This window comes from Theropithecus gelada, chromosome 9, assembly GCF_003255815.1.
Source record: "Theropithecus gelada isolate Dixy chromosome 9, Tgel_1.0, whole genome shotgun sequence".
NCBI classification, from domain to species: Eukaryota; Metazoa; Chordata; class Mammalia; order Primates; family Cercopithecidae; genus Theropithecus; species Theropithecus gelada.
This window is the reverse complement of record NC_037677.1, coordinates 40,537,657-40,543,468: the sequence shown is the minus strand read 5'-3', so window position 1 is coordinate 40,543,468 and position 5,812 is coordinate 40,537,657. Positions and strand designations below refer to the sequence as shown.

Sequence of the window (5,812 nt, the reverse complement as noted above, 5' to 3'; positions counted from 1 at the left end):
GGATAAGGAAATGGTCAACTTGTGCAAGAATCCTCTGTATGAGAAAGAAAAGACACAATACCAGAATTTGGATTTTCTGTCAGATCTCTTTCTTACCTCTCTGACACATTTAACTGAGTAACTATCAAAAAGCAAAGGGAAATAAATACTAGGCTTGATCTCTATCCTTAAAGAGCTTCCTGATCTGTCTGGGAATTCAGGGCATCATCTTGCTGTGAGTCACAGCTGTAATATCTCAGTACAAGGGCTGAGATGTTACGTAAGGGCAATGAGTTTATGCCTGCATTCTAGGGATAATCAACTCTCACCTGCTCTCTAGAATGCCCACCCCAGAGGCAATCAGCGGTACTTAATCAGAAAGGGCCACACACTGGATGATATGGCTTGGCTCTGTGTCCCCACTGAAATCTCATCTTGAATTGTAATCTCCATGTGCTGGGGGAGAGGCCTGGTGGGAGGTGATTGAATCATGGGGGCTGATTTCCCCCTTGCTGTTCTTGTGATAGTGAGTTCTCCCGAGACCTGGTTGTTTGAAAGTGTGTGGCGCTTTCCCCTTCACTCTCTCTCCTGCTCTGCAGTAGTAAGAGGCGCTTGCTTCCCCTAGTCCTCCCACATGATTGTAAATTTCCTGAGGCCTCCTAGTCAGGCTTCCTGCTAAGCCTGAAGAACTGTGAGTCAATTAAACCTCTTTTCTTCATGTAAATTACCCAGTCTCAAGTAGTTCTGTATAGCAGTGTGAAAACAGACTAATACACTGGGGCAACAAATAGAAGTTCATCTGTTATCATTATCGCCATCAAAAATTTACATTTTGCAAGTCAGTAGGGCAGTTCCTCAAAAAATTAAATTACCACATGACCCATCCCACTTCTGGATATTTATCCAAATGAATTGAAAGCAGGGTCACAAAGAGATATTCAAACACCCATGTTCATAGCAGCTCTATTCACAGTAAGCCAAAACATAGAGCAACTCAAGTGTTCATCAAAGGATGAGTGCATAAACAAAAGGTGGTATATACATATGAAGGAATTCAGCATTAAAAAGGTAGAAAATTATAACATGTGCCACAATATGAATGAATTTCTTGAATTCAGACAATGAAGATGGTACAGCCTAAACCCTGACTTTTGATCCTGGTATTGTTTTTGGTTAAGCTGTTCTTTTTGATGGTAGACATTAGGTCCATTTTCTCTTAAAACTATGTTGTGTTTGCCATAGTAAAATTAAGTTTCCAATCCATCTAAAAGCTGCATGAAATTATTTAGATCTGGAGGAAGAAGGGGGCTAGAAAAAGCATCATCTCACACCACTTGGGATGAACCTTGAAGACATTATGCCAAGTAAAATGGGACAATCACAAAAGGACAAGTATTGTCTGATTCCACTTAATGAAGTAGTGAAAATCAACTTCATAGACAGAAAGTAGAATGCTGATTGCCAGGGGTTCGAGGTGGGAGAGAATGGGGAGTTATTGTTTAATGGGGACAGAGTTTCCATTTTGCAAGATGAAAAGATTTCTGAAGATAGATGGTAGTGATGTTTGCACAACAATGTGAATGTATTCAATGCTATTAAACTGTACACTTACAATGATTAAGATGGTACATTTTCCAGCCTGGCCAACAAGGCATAACCCCATCTCTACTAAAAATGCAAAAATTAGCTGGGTGTGGTGGTGTGTGCCCATAGTACCAGCTACTCGGGAGACTGAGGCACGAGAATCGCTTGAACCCAGGAGGTGGAGGCTGCAGAGAGCCGAGATTGCACCACTGCACTCTAGCCTGGAAAACAGCGTAAGACTCTGTCTCAAAAAAAAAAAAAAAAAAGGTAAATTTTATGTTTCGTGTATTTAACCAGAATTTTAAAAATAACAATAAATAGATACATTTATAAAAAATTGTTTTAATGTTTTGTAAAATGTCAAAAATGGGTTTTCATTAGTGAAACAAGTGACTTTCAAGTAGCATATTTAATATTAGAAAATGACTTTCATTGGTGAAATGAAATGTATTGAGAGCATGTGGATTCACTAAAATTGTCATTCCTCTGCAGCCTTACATGAACCAGGCATAGAAGACCATTTGGCCAGTGCTGGGCACTCCAAGGACAGCACTCGAGGTCTGATCCCTGGGCAGAGCACAGTGTAGTCAGTGATGTTTGTAGAGAAGGGGTCTCATCATGTTGCCCAGGCTGATCTGGAACTCCTGGCCTCAAGCAATCCTCCTGCCTCAGCCTCCTGAGCTAGGATCAATCCATTGTTAAAGAGTACATGGATGTTACTTTGCAGACTGTCAACCTGAATTTGTATTTGAATTTGTATTTGCTTGACATTGCCTAATTATTAGTTTCAGTTTCAGCTTACCCACTTTTTGTTAGCAACATGCAGAAGAGACTGTGCCCTTTTTAGTGTATCGTATCAGGAAGCATCTCATGTTGGTTTGTACCTTTGCTGGTGCAGTGACTTCCAGCCACTTGGTTAAGGTGGAGTTGTCCATATTTCTCCACTGCAAAATTAGATTTTCCTTTTGTCATTAGTAAGTGTGTGTGAGAAGATTCTTTGAAATGAGGTATTATCTTATTCTTCATTGAACTATAGGGTTTTTTCTAAGTGAAAGAAAATTTATTAAGAAACTAAAGGAATAAAAGAATGGCTACTCCATAGGCAGAGCAGCTTCACTTTAAGGTTTTGATGTCAACTGATTTTTGTGCAAATCAATAATTACTGCGATGATCGAAAAATGATTATTACTAAGTTTATTTTCATTGTCTCAAGGTCTGCTGAACTCTGGATCCAGGCTGTGTCAATATGGTAGTGTGGTGCCTCCTGTACCTGTCTTGGCCTCCTACAGTCCTTTTTATTTATTTTGTTTTTATAATAGAGACAGGGTCTTACTCTACTGCCAGGACTGGTTTCAAACTCCTGGGCTCAAGCAATCTTCCTGCTTCAGCCTCCCAAAGTGCTGAGATTACAAGCGTGAGCCACCACACCCAGCCAAGTCCTTTACCATTTTCAGAAAGCTTAGCTTGCACTTTCAGCAGAATGATAGACTCCCAGGAAGACTGTGAGAGAGATATAGGGCCCAAGTTGATAATATCAAATACACTGAACTTGACTGTGTTCACCATGTTTTGGCTCTAGAGAAATGAGAGTGCTAGTGAGGTTGGTGCCATTTTGTGTATCTTCTGTACCTTGAAGTCCCTCAGAAATCTTGCCCCTGGTCTTGTTCTAAGGACATAACAGGTTCCCTTTTCTCTGGAGATGAAATCTAGATCTTCGATTTTTGGAACCAAATTTGGACTCTTGACTCTGGAGCACCAATTTCTTCAGCAAGTTGTTCTCTGGAATCAATCCCAGGGTATGTGTTTTTCATAAATGCCTTGATGAGAGTGTGTAATTGAGAGGCGCTATAGATGGTATGACACCGTCTGGCTTCTCTACTGTGAAACTCCACACCAGGTTGATCTTGACCATGGCTCTGGCTTGAATCTAAAGTCTCAGGTTCTGGTCTTTTCTGGAATCAATGCCTAGCTCTTTGATTCTGAAACCAAATCTGGATTCTGTACTCTTCTGCATTGATTTCTAAAGCAAGTTGTTGTTTGGTAGCATAACCTGGATAAGACTTTTGATTGAACGTATTGATGAGGATTTTTCAATTTATCTTCTGTGAATTTGGTGTGATCGTACCTATGATTTGTTGCTACCATCTTCTGTGAAGAGGTGTCTTTGGTCATGCTGGAAGAGAGTCCTGGAGGCTGAGTTGCTGTCTGGGAGACCGCTTACAGCTCATTTTTAGAAAGAAAGATCACATATAATACAACATTATTCACAAATCTAAAACATATGATTTTCTGGGTTTTGACAAATGAAAACACCTGTGCAACTTCAACCCTTACCAGGATATGGATGAGAGTTTCCACCCGAAATCACCAGTATTCTAACAAACAGCTTTGCATTTTTTGAATTGTTCAGTGCCTGTGAGGATTCCTTACTCCAAGTTTATGACAAATATATTCAGAAGGCATAATTTACAATTATTGTTTGGGTAAGTAGTTTCATCAATTATCTGATTATTTGCTGTGAATTTGAAGTATGTTGATTTTTATGCAGTTGTCTTCTGAGAAACACTGTGCCATTTTTCGTGTGGAAACCACTTGCAGAACAAACAGAGATTATGAACGCACAGAGGTGCGTTGTGATGAGCACGTCTACCTGTGGCTGCCATTTAAGTGGAAGGTGGAATCCGACTCTGGAGCATCGGCAGCCTGAGCCGGTGCTGGGCTCACACTGACCCTGGGAGTGCTCCATGCATGCTTCACCTTATGAGGGGTGCAGCAGGAACAAAAATAGAAAAGTGTGCTGTACTTTCACATTACCAAAGGACAGAGGATACCACCAAGGAATTAGAAAACTGTTAAGTGAGGGTTTATTCTTAATAGCCTTTCAAACAAGGAATTTGAAAACAGGATTCTACTCATCCCACACCAAAATGTAAACAGATGTATTATTTTTTATATTCCCAGGATAATTTTGGTTTTACTTAAGCATCACTATGCAATCATGAGCAAAAGAACAAAGCTGGAGGCATTGCACTATCTGACTTCAAACTTTACCACAAAGCTATAGCAAATAAGACAATGTGGTACTGACCAAAAATAGACACATCGACAAATGGAACAGACTAGAAAGCCCAGAAATGAACTCACTCATGTACAGTAAATTAATTTTGACAAATGTGCCAAGAATACACAGTAGGAAAACACAGTATCTTCAATAAATGGTGTTGGAAAAACTAGATATTCACATGCAGAAGAATGAATTGAACCCTCATCTCACACATATATGAAATTTAACTCAAAATGGATTACAGTCTTAAATGTAAGACCTGAAACTATAAAACTACTTGAAGAAAACATATGGAGAAAACTACATGACATTAATCCGGGCAATAATTTTTTGTATTAAACCCCAAAGCACTGGCAACAAAAGATGAATGGGATTACATCAAACTAAAAAGCTTCTGCACAACAAAGGAAACAAGTATCAGTATGAAAAGACAACCTACAGATTGAGAAAAAATATTTGCAAGTCATATATTTGATAATGGGTTAATATCCAAAATTCATAAGGAACTCAACCCAATAGCAAGAAAATATAAAAGTCAATTAAAAATTTGGTAAGGGACCTGAATAGACCTTTATCACAAGAAGACCTACAAATGACCAACAAATATATGAAAAAGTGCTTAACATTGCTAATCATTAGGAAAATGCAAATTAAACCCACAATGAGATACAATCTTACAGCTGTCAGAATAGCTATGATCAAAAAGACAAATGGTAACAAGTGTTGGTGAAGAAGTGCAGAAAAAAGAATCCTTGTATACTGCTGGTGGGAATGTAAATTAGTACAGACGTTATGGAAAACCATATGGCAGTTCCTCAAAAAACTGAAAACAGATTTACCATATGATCTAGCAATCTCTAGCAATCCATTTTTTGGTTATTTACCCAAAATATTTGAAATCAGTTTGTTGATAAGATGTCTGCCCTCTCATATTCATTGCAGAACTATTCACAATAGCCAAATTATGAAATCAGCCTAAGTGTTAATCAGCAGATGAGTGAATGAAGAAATGTGGTATATATACACGATGGAATACCATTCAGTCTTTGAAAAGAAGAATATTCTGTCATTTGCAGCAACATAGATGGAAATGTAGAACTTTATGCTAAGTGAAATAAGCCAGGCACAGAAAGACAAATACCACATGATCCCACTTATATGTGGAATCTAAAAAAGTCAAACTGA

The 5,812-nt window shown here is 38.7% G+C and overlaps 1 pseudogene; it reads right to left on the bottom strand.

Annotated features, from left to right (window-relative positions):
- Positions 1 to 3,122: 3,122 nt before the first annotated feature.
- Positions 3,123 to 3,735, bottom strand: LOC112631854 (annotated as a pseudogene).
- Between the last annotated feature and the right edge of the window lie 2,077 nt (positions 3,736 to 5,812).